General features: G+C 36.7%; 1 long non-coding RNA gene across 3 annotated transcripts in view; it reads right to left on the bottom strand.

Annotated features, from left to right (window-relative positions):
- Nucleotides 1-19419, bottom strand: part of LOC139963219 (uncharacterized) — a 69739-nt gene that overhangs the window by 25381 nt on the left and 24939 nt on the right. Inside the window, exon 1 of one of the 3 annotated variants that reach the window (XR_011791525.1) lies at nucleotides 11710-12672. The exons of the other annotated variants lie outside the window; for them this stretch is intronic. This is a non-coding gene — a long non-coding RNA (uncharacterized lncRNA). Of the gene's footprint in view, nucleotides 1-11709; nucleotides 12673-19419 lie in introns of those variants that run through there. 3 annotated transcript variants of the gene reach the window in all.

Genomic DNA, 19419 nt, shown 5'->3' with positions numbered 1-19419 from the left:
GGGCCGTTTCCAGCCATCTGAGGGGTTTGTAAAACCAAAAATTTTCTTGTACGCTCCGCGCCAACCGATGGTGGCGCTCCGCTCAGATAGTCGTGCATACAACTTTGCAAATCCTGGCTACGCCCGTGACTTTTAATGAATATCCGTGGGTCAAACTCAAAGCTATTTCGAATGGAAAAAATATGTTAAGATATTGACAAGAAATAAACTCTAATTCGGAAGATTCCTACATTAGCAACTAGCATAATTTCACCTCATTTTGTCTCAAAAGAAAACTTGTTCCTTGTTTCCCAATTTGCACATTGGATATTGCAGTGCTAGTATGCATATTTTCCTTGAGGGGGGGGGGGGGGGTGGAGTGATGTTTATACGCAAATAAGATAATACAATAAGAGTTATAAAGGGTACTAAATATAAGGCTGCATCAGTCCAATCGAATTTCTGCAAAGTGCCCTTTGATGTCGGTGCCCCCCCCCCTCCCCACGGATTAAAAGTGCTTCCGCCGCCCTTGGTTTGATGTATTTATGACAGGGATTAATACATTAAAAGCATATTAGTTAGGTAGGCCTAGTTTTAATTCAATTAATGATTAAACGTCACATGGAACGTGTTTCGTTAAATTTGAAAGTATACGGCTCGAAACGCCGCACGCACAAGTAGTATATATATACTACATGCATCGAACTACTGTTACTTAGTTAATATTCTAATAACACCGAGCACAATGCAGTAGAACGCGGCTTGACGATTATTATGGCCGCAAGGATATCAAGCGATCTTTTGGTATATAACGTTAGTGAAGCTAACCACTACAGGACGTGGATTCAGATGAGGCTATACTCGTAATAATGAATTGCAGTTAAGTGTTGTTCTTTTTTTATATGTAGGTCTTATCCTTTTAAGGCTCAATTTGAACCGACACGTACTATGACAAGAACACTTATCTGTCCTGTACATTACATATTGGAGTGATAAGTCATTACGCGAATAATATCGTCCGTTCCACATTGTCAATGGGTTACGTCATATGATATTGCATGTAAATATGTCCTACGCAGTCTTGGGTATACTATGAAGCAGTGTTAGACAAAAGCATGCCGTATGAATGCATTTCAAATCGTATACATTAGAATTCTAGAAGACTATAGACAACAGTGTTTATACAATTAAGCCTGTGTCATTGTTGATTTGTTCAGTGATAAACAAGACTTAAATTGTATGATTTTTCCGCAATAGCTGATGTCGAATAGTAATACCTTATTATGTTAATGTGATTGAAAGGAACCCTTCAAAACTGAAAGATATGATCACAATTAAGATATCAGTCTGTAGTATTTATTTTCCAAACGTCGGTCCATTCCCCCCTCCTCCTTCCAAACGTCGGTCCATTCCTCCCCTTCCTCCTTCCAAACGTCGGTCCATTCCCCCTACTCATTACAAACGTCGGTTCATCCCCCTCCTCCTTCCAAACGTCGGTCCATTCCCCTCCTCCTTCCAAACGTCGGTCCATCCCCCCTCCTCCTTCCAAACGTCGGTCCATTCATCCCCCTCCTTCCAAACGTCGGTCCTTTACCCCTTCCTCCTTCCAACGTCGGTCCATTCCCCTTCCTCCTTACAAACTTCGGTCCATTCCCCTCCGGGGGTAATTATGTTCCACCTTTGGAACCACTGCTTTAGAACGTTCATGGGTGGTGACGTCCATATCAACGATACAACACACGTCATTCACATTTATTGGCTCATTTCGATCCGTTGATTTCGACTTCAAAGAGAAGTTTACAATGTTCAATTTCAATCTACGTTCAATCACTTTGTATGTTGATTTCCAATTTCAAAGTACATTTCCCAGATTTGAATATGAATCGTGACATTTGAAAAGGCTAACCTCGGAACGGTGTCAATAACAATTTGAGACAAAATCAAGCGTAGTAAAATAACCGAGACTCGTTCTATCGACACGCTTAGCATGATGTTGTAACAACTTCTAGGATACGAAAGCATTATTTAGTAATATTTTCTCGGAGTGAAACATGTAGGACAAGATGTTCTTCAATGGTATATCTCATTAGGAAGGATTCAATATTGAACTGTAAAGTATTGCTCTACCAAGGTTAACGTCGCCAATATACGTGACATCCTCTCCAATTTCCTCATGCTTGGGATATATTGCCCATACTTGATTCAATTAAAATGTTGCCTCGAGGGCTTCAGTTTTTAAGATGTAATGTTCTGTTATTATGTGTGCTTGCTGAGTCAGTGATTCCAACATGATATTTGTCCCAATGCAATTGGGGATTTCAAGGTAACGAAGAAATAATAAAATAGGAGAAGCAAAGAATCTTCCGGCATCACAGAAAGTATAGCTTGAGCTTTCCTCAATTTCTCTGAACAAATTAGGAATAATTATTGCCTTGGCGTTCTGTCTAACTAACAGTAATTATCAGAGGAAGTTTTCATAGTTGATTTTCTGCCGACCTTTTTCAAAATTCAACTAAATACGACCACATTTACAACAACCATATTAATCTCAGACTTCCTATATACTATTCAATACCCAATGATTAGAAAACACATGCTGATATTGCACAACTAGTATAGTAATACGTAATATCATATTAAAACGACGCGTATCATACGATATAATATATCTCAGTACCATGTAATATTCATGTATTGACAATATGCGATACATGTGCTAATAAAGATAACAATTCTGATTTTTCTGAAACAATTTATATAGTAACGTAAACAAAGACGAACAACGTACAGATGAAGCGAGGATACGCCATTCCATTTAAGCACTGGGAGATCAAGTAAGGTAAATTTTTCAAATGCTTTTGCAATTAAAATAAATGATGAATTTGAATCTCTCCCAACTGTCGAACGGTTATCGTAAATTACACAACAATATTTTCTCGGTTATACGAGGCCGCATGATCTGACGACCACTGAATTCCCTGTATGAAAGCATTGAAGTTCGCTATGCAGATGTCAATCGAATTCTCTCCCAACCTGCTCACTCGCCTACCCTTCCCGTCCCTCTCCCTAGGTTCCTCCCACCCACTTCCCTACCTTCTTCTCTCCCTTTCGCAACGAGTTTGCTTATGACAGATACGGCCAAACTACAAGCTGATTGACACTCAAGCAGTCTGCAAGTAATCCTTCCGCCTTCGAGAAGAAATTAAAAATAAAATAAAATGCATAATTGGTGATGCTTGCAATGAACCGTATTCGATATTGTAAATACATTTTCACTAAATTTTATGAAAACAACATATACATATGGGCTATGAATTATAAAGGGTGCACGGCTTATCTCTTTAGTATAACTGCAGATCCATAACGAACTGCATAAAACGGCCGACTGGTCTTCCGGAAAATGTGCTGCTGTATGTTTACCATGGTTAGTATCAAATTGACTTTTACAATCAAGTTCATATCCATACTTTAACTGTTTAAGTCCCACCACTGAATCCGTCAAATATAACCGTAAACTTCATTAAAACTACATATGACAGTTTACCATTAGAAAGCATCACCTTCGCAAGTGTTTATACATACCTCACCGAGGTGGTATATACAAGTTATATATAGCTTTCACTTTATGTGTTTATATGAAATGTCAAGATGGTGAATATTGATTAGAATTGAAATGATTTATCAGCTAATGGTAGCCATAAATCTAATCACCGTGTTTGTAGTATTGGTGAGGAGTGAATAAAGAAGGTAGCGCGCCTAACTCATCATTCGTTATACCATCGATCACATTATTCTTTTGATTACACGCGGAGACAGTTATCTTCGCATGTTTTTTGATTTAGTGAAGACAGATATTTTTTAGACATGTTTGAAATTGGTAAAAAGTAAACAAAACTGAAAGAACTGAAAACGTTCGATAAAAAATGTGCTGTATGTTAATGATTGGCTAAACTAATCATATGATCATATCTTGAGATGTTATAAAGACATTGGAGATACACTCTCTTATATCATGGAGGTAAAAACAGATGCGAAGCGGATGAATGTGAATGTTATTGTAAACATAAAATCTGCAGTTTCCAGTGTATAATGTCGTTAGGGTACTCAAACGGTATTACGTTTTTGCTGAAAAGTCAAAAAGCTGTTTACTTATGAATAAACAGAAAAACAGAAAAAAACTGTCTGAATGATACATCAGATTAATTATTACGATTCTATTCCTGAAGTAGCAAGAGTGTTATGAGGCCAAATGTAGTTACGCTGAGAAATATATATATATATATATATATATATATATATATATACGCTGAGAAATATATATATATATATATATATATATATATATATATATATATATATATATATATATATATATATATATATATATATATATATATATATATATATATATATATATATATATATATATATATATAACAAAGAGCATAACATTGGAACGGGGCATCTACTTTCAACAGTGCGATATTTTTACTTAACATAAAACATAAATATAAAAAACAAAGGAAAAATATGCTTGAATTTCATAATTACATATACTGCACTGCATGGAGAATGGAAAATTTTTCTATATCAAGCGATCATATATGCGACGTATATCTTTATAGTGATAGTACGTTGTCCCATTTGGGGCTCAAGTCAACAGATTGGAAGAAATCATTTCTCACGCATCGCAACAGTCAACTGTTTTCGTTTTTTCTCATGCCTGGCGTGCATTTTTATATCTTTTAGAAGTCACGTCAATCGGTGTAGAGAGCATATTGTTGAGACAGCAGCACGAGTTCCCCGGGATATTGTATGCAATAAACCCATTTGGGATTCGAAAACGTTGGCTGGCTAGCGAAGCTTGGCGCTTAGCCATTTCGCCGGGTAAAAACCATGAAATTGACGTTTGTTATGGATGAAGCTAAATAAACATTATGCGATATTGACGTTCTCACTGGATGAGGGTATATCACTTGAAAGTTGTCTCATATAACTGCTTATACACAAATAACGATATATATATATATATATATATATATATATATATATATATATATATATATATATATATATATATATATATATATATATATATATATATATATATACAGGGGCTTGTGTGTGTCAGCTCAACAATATTTTAATTCCCATTTTACAATCAACCGGGAGCCCGAATTGCTCTTGCTTAGCTGTTGTAATCCGCTAGATTTGAAACCGTTCTATAATTGAAAATTTGGTAGGCCCTGGTATACTTTTCGGATCTTTCATTTGTCACAGAACAACTTTGGACGTTCTGCTGCAATGGAGTGAACCGAACGGGGTTTTTCCACCTTTACTTAAAGTCTGAGAAAAATCGTCAGATTCTGGTGGTGCAGTCTCAAACGGGTAGTATGGTCGTCCTGGAAGAGCGCAACACACACACACACATACACACCTGTCCGTGTTAATGTGGAATACATTAGCTATATAGATATATATATATACCGCGATAAGCCAAGACTATCACATGGATAGCTGTGCCAATGGATAATCTCCTAAACCTTTGGGGTTTCATAACTGCTATAAAAGTATCGCGAAATTGGTCTGATATATTTATACCATTCTAATTTTGCATTACATTTCCTCACTGTTGACGGAAGGCATGGAGAACGGAAATGGAGATTTGAAAAGCGATCCAATTTCACGATTTGACTATACATTCTCTTATGAAGCCATGCGTAGATAATGCCAGGCATCCTCTGATAAGCGGAGAACCACTTAAGTTTCTATGATGTATTTAATTATATATGACTTCATGACATCTGTAAACACGTGGTGGAAATGTGATCCGGACATCATCCAACTTTTATTACATTAACATTCTGACTGCGTGTCACACTATAGAAAACCTACTCCTAATGGTTTCAATGGTTTGGTATGAAGTAAAAAGAAAAAACGGTATAGCTAGCACGTGATTCATCTTCCGAAGACAAGGAAGGTACAATTGCGCCTTTAATACAAAAGCAATATTACCACATACAGCAATTCACGTAAAATTTAACAACATGATACAAAATCATTATCAAATTCGAAGTGCAAACGTTCCCTTTAAGTCAGTCAGTCTTGTCTATTATACAAAGCCAAAGTAAATGAAAATTTCGAAACATTTAACTTCAATTTGTGGTTCCTCTTTTCATGAATGATCAATTGAGCGAATCGGATAACAAAGTAGGTAGGTCAATGACTCTAAAGGTTGAAACAAACGTACTGGACATTAGCCTATAGCGTTACAGAAATTGGGGACAGAGAAACAGGTTATTATGATAGACACCAATCCGACGAAATGCTAATCATCCCCGAGACATCTAAATGCATGGCAACGTTAAATGAGGCCTATAGTCAAAGTGTCTACTTCTGTTCGCATATTAACTTCATCCAGGTTTGACATATGCAGTTGAGATAAAGTAAAAAAAAAATATGATTTGGCATTTGTTAAAAGACAAATTGGTACAAATATGAACAATTCAACTAAGCAATGCATGTTATAATAACTGAAAGAGTAAGCCGGTTGGAAGACGTTTATCGTTTCGCAGAGCATCTGTCAAAATCATTTGCAAAAGCTCATCTTGATAACATATTTCATCGGTAAGGAATCAATTTCAGTATGAAATATCTATCGACCACAACGCGAGCTTATTGACACAAAGTAATCTACCACTCGCTAAAATCATGACTTTTTGTTAGAGCTATTGCATTTTAATAGAAAACATTCATGCAAATAAATTAAACTTACAGCGTTAGAAATACAGTGGTTTTTTTTATATTATAACGCTATCTGCATATGAAACACGTTTTTAAATAACTTGACGTATAGTGAATGCATTTCTCTCTGAAGAAAGCTAATATGTTATGAACTAACTTTATGTACATATTACGTGTGGAAAAACAAATTGTCTTCTTTTTCGACCATCCTCTAAACACGAAGCCCCTTTTTCCTTTCATGTCAGGAACAATTAATAAGTGATGCATCGAAGCACATCAAATTCTCAATGATGCTAAAGGAGCTTCGACAAACCCCATAATTAAAAACCAACCATTTCTACTAGTTTTTTGATACACGCTGAATCGATAAGCGCATAACATTAGTTATTATATTTTCATCAAATACAATTTCATGGATCCATGGATTCCACGGTCTAATTTATAAAATTTTGCGGAAAGAAACAAATAATTAAGTAGAACATTTTCAAACCATTCCAAACTAGGATGATTAATAACTTCCATGTTTAGCTCCTGGTATTATTATTATTATTATTATTATTGTAAGATTCTAAAGTAAAACTTTGCAAGAAACATAGATCATTAATTCCCACCCCGACCGAGCCCTGCCTCCAACGAAGAGCAAAGCTTCCATTAAATCAATCTGAAAAGGACAGATGATGATATGAAGTGCTAAAGTACCACGTGAACGGTGACAAATCTTTCGAATCTGATTCTGCTGGCTGACGGATGCGTCTTTTCTTAGGCAAACAAAAACTTGAGTGTGTAAATAAAAAGAGACATGATTTACACACAGTTCACAACTACATAATCACGCGCGCAACACTCATAATTGTTTGAAATCAGCAAACTGTTGACGAAACATGTTTGTATTGATTAAGAAAAGGGATTTTTTTTCTCCTATAATTCAGTCTATTTTGTTGATGCAATTTTGTGCCATTAATTTCGATAATATAGAGTCAAGAAGCTATACTCTACCTTAAAACTGACGTCAAGTTAAATATACTAAACACAACAAATCTTTACCTGCGGATTGTTTCACAATTAAAAAAAAAAGAAGCAAAATAATGATAATGATACAACAAACACACGCTACATTGGTTCGTTCAGTGCTATGAATGTGACAGCAAAGGAACAACTTTAGTATAATACGTAACCATATATACTATACTGCAAGACCCACCTCTTCCCCAACTAGAAGGAATTTGAGATGCGACGAGAAAATTTACTTCCTTTTTAAATGATATCAATTAATTCTCGTAAATATTAATTGACATTCAGACACAAACCTGCAGGCACTGATATTTCATACTTCTAAGATTCTCAGTGAGAGGAACTTCTCCGCTCTAAGTGTATATATATTATATATATATATATATATATATATATATATATATATATATATATATATATATATTATATATATATATATATATATATATATATATATTATATATATATATATATATATATATATTAGTGTTTGCACGGGTTATCCGGGTACCCGGGTACCCGCCCGACGCAATACTACCCGGTTCCTAATTTATTACCCGAATCCTACGCAAAGTGTGATTTAAAAAAAAAAAAAATTGCAAATCTACGGTTAGGCAGATTTCCCATTGACTTAGTGTGGTGTTAGGCTAAAATGTGTGGTCGAAGATAACAGCAATAACGAAGGTACGCCCGACGCAATACTACCCGGTTCCTAATTTATTACTCGAATCCTACGCAAAGTGTGATTTAAAAAAAAAATGCAAACCGGTGGTTAGGCAGATTTCCCATTGACTTAGTGTGGTGTTAGGCTACCATGTGGTTGAAGATAACAGCAATAACGAGAGTATTCCATGGATATCTTATAACTGCGTCACAATTTCAGCTAATAAACAAATGGCTATGCTAGATTACCCCGTTGACTTAGTGTGGTGTTAGGCAACCATGTGGTCGAACGTAACAGCAATAATGAATGTGTTCCATGGATATCTTATAACTGCGTCACAATTTCAGCGAATAAACAGATGGTTAGGCTTTGCTAGATTTTTCATGCATTGACTTAGTGTGGTGTTAGGCTATCATGTGGAAGAAATTATTATTTATTCATTCGTTTATTTCATAGAAGGAAAGGCTGACAAGGAATTTTACGACATGTTTATGGATTATAGACGGGATAACGAAAAAATAATAATCGCAAGTGGCTTTTTACTACGAGATTGCGAGAATCGCGTAATCTCGCGGCTAATGCGAACCCTGGGCCTGCATAATAGATAGTAACAACTGAGCTAAAGTAAAGGGATATTTTATGGTCTGACCCACTAGACGTGGAGAGCAAGCATAAGCAGCGGCGGCAGTGCGATGTTAACAACAGTACTACTAATTAATAGTTAAGTTAATTATATTAAGTAATTAACAAGTTTATGACAGAAAAAAAAGCAAATAGAAATTATTGAGGAAGGTTTTATACCTTACCGTTCACATACGTTTTTGAACATGAAAACATTGTCGGTAGAGAATACAATTAATTTATTATAGCATTTAATATGTAATTTCTTGAAAATCGTGATACACGAGGGTAAACAATTTTTTCCCGGGTACCCGGATACCCGACGGGTAACGGCTCTCGGGTACCCGGTTCCCGATTTTTGGACCCGTGTAAACACTAATATATATATATTTATATATATATATATATATATATTTATATATATATATGAAATAATATGTTGATAAGCAATTCCCATGCTGACACTTATATCATTGAAATGCTTGAAATGCTGCTTTCTCTTTAGACTTGGTAACTATAGCTTCCGTCTGTTTGCCCATAGCGTTATTTTCAAGTCATGGAATCCTGAGCATCCACATGGCTATTACTGAAACACGCCAACTATCAACATTTGTTAAGCAGATACCAATGAAACAGGTGTTAAAACAATATCACGGTGTTTGCATTCCCTCGTTGTGTAAGACGATCAAGACAAAACAGTTAGGATGAGCATAAGAAGTGATCATCTCTGTTCGCGAACTCACAAAGGCATGACTCATTATCCTCCAAATAGACGCCAAATGACGTCACTATTCTCTCCTTTACGAGGGTTCACCTTTGTGTTCTTAATAGTGACGAACGAGGTATGGTGAACCTTGACTTTTGTAACGTGAACATGATATTTTCTGCAAGGTAATATCTCTAACCTGTCATGTAGTTTAAAGTCGTTGGCTATACTCTGTGTGTCCTTATTGTAACCTTACAGTTATATATATAATTCCATTGTCGTATAAACACGTTAGATATGCACTAACGCACTATCGTGCTTCTCAAACGACGAGTTACGTATTGAACCATATTTTGGTGATTCGGCTAGATTCTATTTGAAGAAAACATTCAGAAAGTAAATCCTCCCATATTCTTAACTTTAATTATCCGTCGTCTGTATGGTTTTGCTTCATAACTTTGAGATTTGATATTAAGAAATTCAAACAGCTGAAACCTTTGGTATCTCTAGGGGACTCATAACTTTTTTATGCGTCCGTTTAATATACTTCCAACCAAAACAATTCTAGAAATGAGTTCAAGCATGCAAGATGTAGTGTTCAATATGTCTTGGGCGGGTGCAACTGAAGGCTAAGTGGCTAAACAATAATCTGTTTTTCGCTTCAAGGACAACGAACTGTCGAAAATGACATCAAGTTGTTAATCTAAACTCGCCGGATAGTTTATGATATTATGACGGTTGCCAGGTAATGTCAATCATATAATATTCGTTTATGATGTGATCGTGAAGTATAGAGTAGCGAAGGAGAAAAACGCGAAGGTACAAACCCATTTTGCGGAATAAATGGTTAAAATTGGTTTGATATTTAGAGACACATTTTCTAAATGAAGAATATTAGTTTAACGAAAGGTTTTATTAGACTGTCTGTTGACCGTAAAAATATCGATTAAGATGTTATTAATACGTGACAAACAGGCTTGAGAGCTTTTTTCAATACGCATTTTTTCTCGAGAGCTTTGATTACCGCATTGCGTAATCAGTTTTACCTCAACGAGTCACAAAACAGTCGGTTGAAATGAAACTATATTTATAGAGTTTCCTGTAAGTTATTTATTAGCCACGGACGAGGGTAGAACGTCATTAAAAACGGAAGGGTTAACTACCCAACAGCGCATCAATATAACACAAAAGTATAGGTCTTTGTCACTTGCGGCACAGCACCAGAAGTATTCATGGGCAAGACTTCGACTTCATATACAATATAAACCCATAGATTACGTATCGATTTCGTAACCGTGTACTCACAAAATAATGTTAGCAGCGTTCAATGATTACAATGATATTAATCACACAAACAAGGAAAATTTATAACATAGTAATAGCATGAATCGTTTGCCCTTTGTGGTACCTTATTAAATGAACACTGGATATCGTTATAGGTACCATTGTGTCTCGTTCACAGCCCACGCAACAAATGCCTGAATGTGTGAACTAGTTCTGTTATTTACAAAGTTACACAAACAGGGGAGTAGGAAGCTTCCAAAAAGTTGGGTGGGGGCACTTTCTCATTTCACAACCACCACTCGTTATGCAATAAACCGATACACACCGGCCATATCACTTAAATATATGTGATGTGTTAGTATGCTATCAATACTATTATGGTGCACGTGAATAATTAAAATAAAATATTAAAATTAATAAAGGCTTAAGATATCCAAAAGACAGTTCTTCATCAAAGGGGCACATTTTATTTGCCAGTAGGGCACATTGAATATTTTGGAAAAGAGTGGAGGGCAAGTCCCCCAGTGCCCCCCCCCCCCACCTCAGCTCCTACCCCCTGTACACAAATGTTAGTACATTTACTACAATCAAGTCCCATTACAGATAACATAGTAATTTATCGCTGTCACTGGAGCAGTAGTCTTTTCCTTTGGTCTTCCTTAACGTGGACAACAAGGGACATACAGAGACATAAACTTACCTTACTCCGTTAGTTTGTACACAGACTGTGCACCAGATTCCCTAGATTGCTGGATGGCTGGTAAACCATTAATGATGTATATGTATGTATTTATGAACCTTCTCACAGAGTCCTTGGCTTGCCAGCTCACGACATGTGATGCTATATATAAATATCTGTAGGTAAAAGGTTGAAAGCCGATCCTAAGCTAGTGAGATGAGCAGAATATTTGAAGCAGTTGAGATCACAACGCAGTGGGCTATAATTACTATGCCGAGCACGCACACGTTTCACATAGTTCTTTACGCGCGAATCAAATGGAATGTTTTCGTGACGTCATTGCTACTGCGAGAGGCCGCATCAAGGTATAGTGAGCTAAATAACTTTCGACTGGCACTGCTCGCTTCGGCGAAATAGTATTTTAGTGTCCACGTGTTTTACTGCAAAAAAAAAAACAACCCCTTGTCCTAAGTGGTTTATAGATAACATGACATTTGTGTCTCTGGATTGTACTAAAGATAATTTACGAACCTAAAAGACTACATACCAATACAAAATCAAAACCACTTTATTTTGAAAAGTTCAGTAGAATTATTTTTATAAATTACCCGGTCATCCGTTCCTAAACAGTACTAGCTCTCGAGGACAACAAATGAAAAGAAAGCTTGCACAAACTGCTTATAAAACGTTCCCTCCCGGTTATGTTGTTGGTAATCATTTTCCCTTCAGGTTAAACACAAACCGGCAGTCCTCTAATTCTAATCTAGGAAGGTGAGCGAGCGTAGACTAAGTATTTTTCAAGGTTTAGTTAATTATGTAAACGTGTTTTTCGTGGTATTCATCACCCCAAGGGGCGACGGTATATGGATGACAAATGATAGAACATTCTCATTTTTGGTGGCAGAATGAGAAAGTAAAGTTCTACGACTTATAAACATGAAAGCAACTTTTCCACATAACACATGTATAACAGTATAGTTCAATTTGGTTTTCTTAAAACCCATATTTCCATTGTATACACTGCATTCTATTTGCATGTCCATGTCCACTGATGTCCGTGTCCACTGATGTCCGTGTCCACTGATGTCCGTGTCCACTGATGTCCGTGTCCACTGATGTCCGTGTCCACTGATGTCCATGTCCACTGATGTCCGTGTCCACTGACGTCCGTGTCCACTGATGTCCGTGTTCACTGATGTCCGTGTTCACTGATGTCCGAGTCCACTGATGTACGTGTCCACTGATGTCCGTGAAAACTGATGTCCGTGAAAACTGATGTCCGTGAAAACTGATGTCCGTGAAAACTGATGTCCGTGTTCACTGATGTCCGAGTCCACTGATGTACGTGTCCACCGATGTCCATGTCCACTTATGTCCATGTCCACTTATGTCCATGTCCACTGATGTCCATGTCCACTGATGTCCATGTCAATGAAAATGTGTCTTCTTGCTAGTTCTTCAATGTATTGATCATATTTTAGATGCACCTCCCACAAAAAGATTCTGACCACGTTGATGTTGGCAAAGTATACTGTTGTATTAGGATTAAGATGTCTTGACCTCTGAGAAAATTAATCAGTTAAATTAAACATCCCTTTAAAAAGTTACTATATCTATAGCAGTAAAGTGGTAGTAAATTTATTAGTGAAGGGACAATAATGTTGCAGTCTTACGTTATATTGTAATACGCATATCGGAAAATACGTTCACAAACGCATTATTTCAAATAAGTGACATTTGATTACGTCATTGTTTACCGTATGTTCACTACATTAGCTTCTAATTTTCTAGGGGAAAGAAGATGTTACATGGGTTTCAAGAAAATAAAATGCTAAAACTACAATGTTGATATCGTCCTTCTCTCCAATATAATTTGCAACGTTTACGCGTTGCGCAGCTGAATGTTTTGGTTGTTTCGACTCACACATACTTAGTTAGCAGTAACGTTGCCATGCAGTTTGACAAAAACAGAAGACACTGTTTCAAGACACCCCATTTTGGGGTTTATTTTATTTTGCTTGCAATCAATAACGAACTAATAGATATTGGTGCCCCGTAGTCCTTCTTTGGGTTTTTTTTCTCATGACATACTACTAGCGCTCTTCATCATTGAATGTAAAGTTCTTGGAGCAAACAGGGGAACATGCAAAGACAATTGCTAGATATCTTCTACGAGTGATTCTTAAGGCAACACGGATTTATAAAGACCAACATTATCAGTACCCGATACTTGCAACACCCTCGAAGTCATTCTTGAATTGTAGCAACAACAAAATAACATAGTTGATGTTTATTAGAAAATGATAGAAGGAATTAATATACTTATATGTCTTAATAAAAAAGTAATTAAAAGTCAGCGGTAAGAAAATAGTTAATAGTGAACGCTATTCATGATATTATATCGATACTTGCGGCTGTATTTGTTTGGAAAAGATTCACTGCAAAGTTCACTAGTAACTGCATACATTGTGACACTTGAGAGCACGACAGAAACATGGAATACATCAGTATGGAGGAGGGTAAGCTATGCAGAGGTCTATGATCTTAGCTCCATGGACAAGTAATCGACAATAGCGCCTTTTGTAAACATCGTTGAAAGTTTATGCATCTAGCACGTTATCTCTCTAATACATGACTGGCCCCATCGTCATACAACTTTAGTGGAAGGTATTTCAATTTCAGATTTGGATAATAATTGGCGTGTCAATAATGACTACTTGACATTGTGACAACATGGGCTTGGTCGTGCCACATCTTTGGTCACCTTTTTGTCGGTTGTTCCTAAATATATTGAGACAATTATTTATTCATTAAAAACAGACCATTGTTATCTACGCAAATTGTTTGTTTTCTTGGAGCTGGTCACGACCATTTCAAACTCACGACACTTTGCACGTCACTTTTTGGTTTTTCTGCAAACAGATGGATCCCTTGACATTTTAACTCAACTAACAATGTACATTAGCTTGTCATTCAAAGTTACAAAATTCTAAATTAAACCGTCCATTCCGTTAGAAAAGTTGACTAGAAAACTTGATTATAGAAAGGCTGACGGGTATGGCGTGACGAATGTCTTTCCCTACACATGCATACACACTTAACATATGCTGTATAAGGAACCCTTCGAATGATAAAAGTCGCTGGCGGTTAGCCTGCTTATAATTGCCAATAAATTTTCCTAAAAGCTCGATATAACTGTCAACTGCTTTCTTTGCAGCCGTCGATCGTCAGAATCTGAAGTAACTGTAGATAGTTTAGCGATTAGAGGTAGGAGGCCTCTATTGTAAAACCCATCAATCCTTGACGGTTCCTTGCTAAGAAAAGTTAGAGTCAAAGAAGAGGAAAATTAAACTTGAGGTACTGAGACAATTAAACTAGCTGTTATCCAAGTACAAGTTCCTACATGTATGTATCCGATAGATGAAAAGGGCAACAAAAGCGAGCAAAGGGAGAAAATTAAAGCTGTTTATCAGTGGTAGGCAACGTGACATTAATAGTTCAGACGGCTTCGTTCAATCCCAAGTGGTTTTGCTTCACCACTTGCTAATTGCAAACCAGTCAAAACTGCAGGGAAATGGAACAGAGTCGGTAGCCTCATGATTTTCACCTTAATTTGACGTGTTGTCAGTCACTCTACTTATGCTTATACATATTCATAAAGTTTCATCATTCAGTTAAGGACTGTTTGTCACGTGGTGCCATACAGATAATGTACATTTTCACTCTGCTCACATTATATATAGAATGGTCTATCTGTAGTGTAGTACAGTTTACAGTGCAATACGTTACATGGGCGTCAACAGGTGGGGGACGGGGGGGGACATGTCCCCCCCACTTTCAAAAGTGGAGGGGATATCATATCATTTGTCCCACCCACTTTTCAGAGTAGTTATTAAAAAAAATCACATGCATATGCGCGATTTTCTATTTAAGGTCAAGAAATCTGGACTCCCTGGGCCCCTGCTATCTATCACTTGCACCGTCATTTATCTCCCCATTCTCCCAATATCCTAAATCTGCCCATTTAATTCGTTCGGGGGGGGGGGGGGGGGGAGACCATTCGAAAGTGTATTGAATCTTGCACACATGTTGTTTGTATGGGTTCCAAGGGATTAGGTAAGCCATACAGGTAGATGGTGATGAGTTACTATGTTCATATCACTACCTCCAGTCCCTTGGACTGGACGGACGAATAGGGGTGTAGGGGTTAAGTAATTAAGGCTACATGTATTCGCCGGATATGGTAGATCTTTATTGCTGAGTGCCGGCTAGGCGCTACACACGCTCTGCGCGCGGTGCCTTTTTCTGATTATTATTATTATTATTATTAAAGTACCTGGGCACATAACAACTGACGTCTCGCACCTACATGCATGTATTATATATACCATTCCACTCATCCCGGAGGTGACGGCGCCACTTTTTCAATATTTCGTTTGAGATGGACGCTGTGTAATTCGTCTCCCTTGGTGTAAGAACGGCTTCTTTCTACCAGTACTTTCTGTCGGGATTTATTTTTGTGAGACAAAATTTCTCCTCACAGATCTGGTTCTGATGTAACTAAAAACGACTCAGGAAGGCCGTCTCCTGCGATCTAGGGGGTCTTATGTACCCAAAATTTTCTGGTACGCTACGCGCCAACCAATGGTGGCGCTCCGCTTAGATAGTATAGTGTCCCCCTCACTTTCTGAAACCTGCTGACGCCCATGATAAGTTATATAGAATAGTATAGTTGAGCGTGAGACATAGACTGTATCAGAATGGTTTAATTGTAGTGTAGTTCAGTTTACATTGCAATACGTTATATAGAATAGTAACGTTGAGAGTGAGACATAGACTATAATGCTTTAATCGTAGTGTAGTACAGTTTACAGTGCAATACGTTATACAGAATAGTATAGTTGAGAGTGAGACATAGATTATAATGCTTTAATCGTAGTGTAGTACAGTTTACAGTGCAATACGTTATATAGAATAGTAACGTTGAGAGTGAGAGACATAGATTATAATGCTTTAATCGTAGTGTAGTACAGTTTACAGTGCAATACGTTATATAGAATAGTAACGTTGAGAGTGAGACATAGACTCAATTAGAATGGTCTAATTCTAGTGCAGTACAGTATACAATGGAATACGTTATATAGAATAGTATAGTTGAGAGTGAGACATTGACTGTATCAGAATATTTGGAACAAGATCATCAAAACACATCTGCGGTAGCTTGTTTTGAAGAACAATGTTTGCTAAAAGTAAGAAATGTTTATCCTGGCGGGTAAACATATAAAACGATACAAAGTACGTTAAGATAAAACCAGGCCCCATGGATACGATTGTGACAAGATGGAAGATCGTATAATTACACCGCTCAAATTTTATGTTATAAACACACACAAAATAGACGGATAATTTAGAATGACTGCAAGGCGAATAGTCGGGTGATCTGTCAGTTACCTCACAAAATAAAAAGCTACATACTTAAAGTTGTATCGAGGGCTTGTCAAATCGTTCTCCTTTTTTTTTTTGGGGGGGGGGGGGTTGTAGGTACGAGGTTTTACCCGATGGTCTGAACGATACATTAATACTTCCTTCAAGCTGTGAACTGACAACGACAGGGATATGAAACATTCCGTGTCTGCATGCTGCGACTGCAAAGGAGTCACTCAATATGCTCCTCGCCAACATCTCTTATATTTCTTAATATTTCTTCGTCTCTTTTTTATTCATTGGGGAATGTCTTGTCTTTTACTCAGCCTCGAGTTGCAACTTGAACATTTTGATGTTGCGCTCAACCTATTATTGTTTTCATGACGTTTCCATGGGAACAAGTGTTCCTGCTAAGCAGGATGATAACCCAGCTCATCAAGATGATGGCTTTCGAAATTAGTCGAGGTGAAAGTTTTGGTGATACCATTTTGGAGGCTGTTGCCAAGTGTTAACAAAACGGTACATGAACATTTAATTGCATCCCAAAGAAAATACAGAACATGTTGCACGCCGAAAAGTGATGACAAATATGTCGGTTTAGTACTTCATAATCGCCCTATTAACTGCCTCCAATCGATCTTTTGACAAAGCTATCTATAAACTACATTCATTATTTAATTTTAATATTTGTTTCCCCTCAGTTTATAGTAGAATTCTCATTCCGGTTGAAGAACTAGGCACTTGTTACTCTACACCAAATTTATGTGCAACGTCTGGTAATTTAATTTTGGGATTCACAAAAAGGGTACATGATAGTACCGATAAAAAATATTAAAGAAAAAGTATTTAGTGTAGAAGCTTTTCTAAATATAGAATTAAGAATTCTTCTGCAACTAGCAACTTATGTCCGCCAAGAGATCACCCTGCATGAACAAACGCTGATTGCTTCCCGTTTTTTGACGCTTCATGTTAGAATGAAACTCGTGTACTGTTACACCATTAAAATATCAATGACGTCAGAAAATCATCTTCGAAAGTTAGCCAGTGGGCAGCTTCTCTTTTCTTTTTCTTTTTTCTTCTTTTTTTTGCATTCAATCTGTAATTCTTTAAACGTAGTCTCCAGTATTTTACGAACATTTTCTTGTGCCGGACTAAAATAATTGTTACCCTTGTATAGAATTTAATGTCGATATTTTCGTAGGCTTTTGGATTTGTATCGTCAGAGAAAATTGAATGCTTGACTCGACATTGCCTCGAGCGACTGACATGAGGCAGATTTTAGGGACCAGAACTTCATACTGTCTCTATACGACGTGTCAGGAGGGATAAGAGAACACCTATTAAGCATCCGATGGGTCGTGTATCTATTCCCAGGCGTGAAATGGAACACCAGATCATGAGCTAGAAACATCTTTAATATAGGACTGACTAGCTGCTAGCAGGTTATTGGTTACATCAGGGTAATAACCTCGGAATAAACATTGCATTGTTAAGGAATCGATGCCGTGTACTGTCAACGAATGCACTTAGTACATAACATGTAATGCAGATTCTAGGAATTCATTTTTAATTTTGGATATGACACAAAGTGTATTCATATTTATAGTGTTTGGCCGTATTAATTGTTAACTCTGATGATGAAAAAATAAAGGTCCACAGCTTGGACATTTTCCGATTAGATCATTGCATGAGCTTATTGCTAATAAACGGAAAGAAGAACACAATTATTCTAGATGATTACATTTATTTTGAACAAATCCCCAAAAATTGCTGCTCTCAGGAAATTTCCAACATGGTTAGGTCTAAACATCTGTCATAATTATTATCATCGCTTTTCGTTTTCTATCTAGACGGTTGGTCGATAATTAAGTCGTTAGAGCTGAAGGTAAGTAATTTTGCCACTACATATTATTTGCAAACACTAATTCTCACATACATATTAACTAAAGGAAATATTGAATGAAATTTCAAAAAATGTAATCAATTTTTTTTTTAACCCAAACGCTGGACTTTTTCATCATTATCTGAAGTAACTTTTCAAGTAATCGTATCTTGTAATTAGTGAAAAATAAAGATATTTTTGACATAAACTTTAATTAACATTCTACTTTGTCTCCTTCGCTTCTTAGTAGATGATGAAGCACACGACAAACGATTTTGCATCGCAGATGTGAAAATACAAAATGCAGACATTTTCAGACTCGACTTGATTTATGTTCTTTTTGGTTGTTATCAACTCCCTGATTTAGTAAAGAACAATCTAGGGGAAGTGTCGTAGATTGATTAATTGCAATCCTATTTTGAGTA

This window comes from Apostichopus japonicus, chromosome 21 (genome assembly GCF_037975245.1).
Source record: "Apostichopus japonicus isolate 1M-3 chromosome 21, ASM3797524v1, whole genome shotgun sequence".
NCBI classification, from domain to species: domain Eukaryota; kingdom Metazoa; phylum Echinodermata; class Holothuroidea; order Aspidochirotida; family Stichopodidae; genus Apostichopus; species Apostichopus japonicus.
This window is presented reverse-complemented; position numbering and strand designations above follow the sequence as displayed.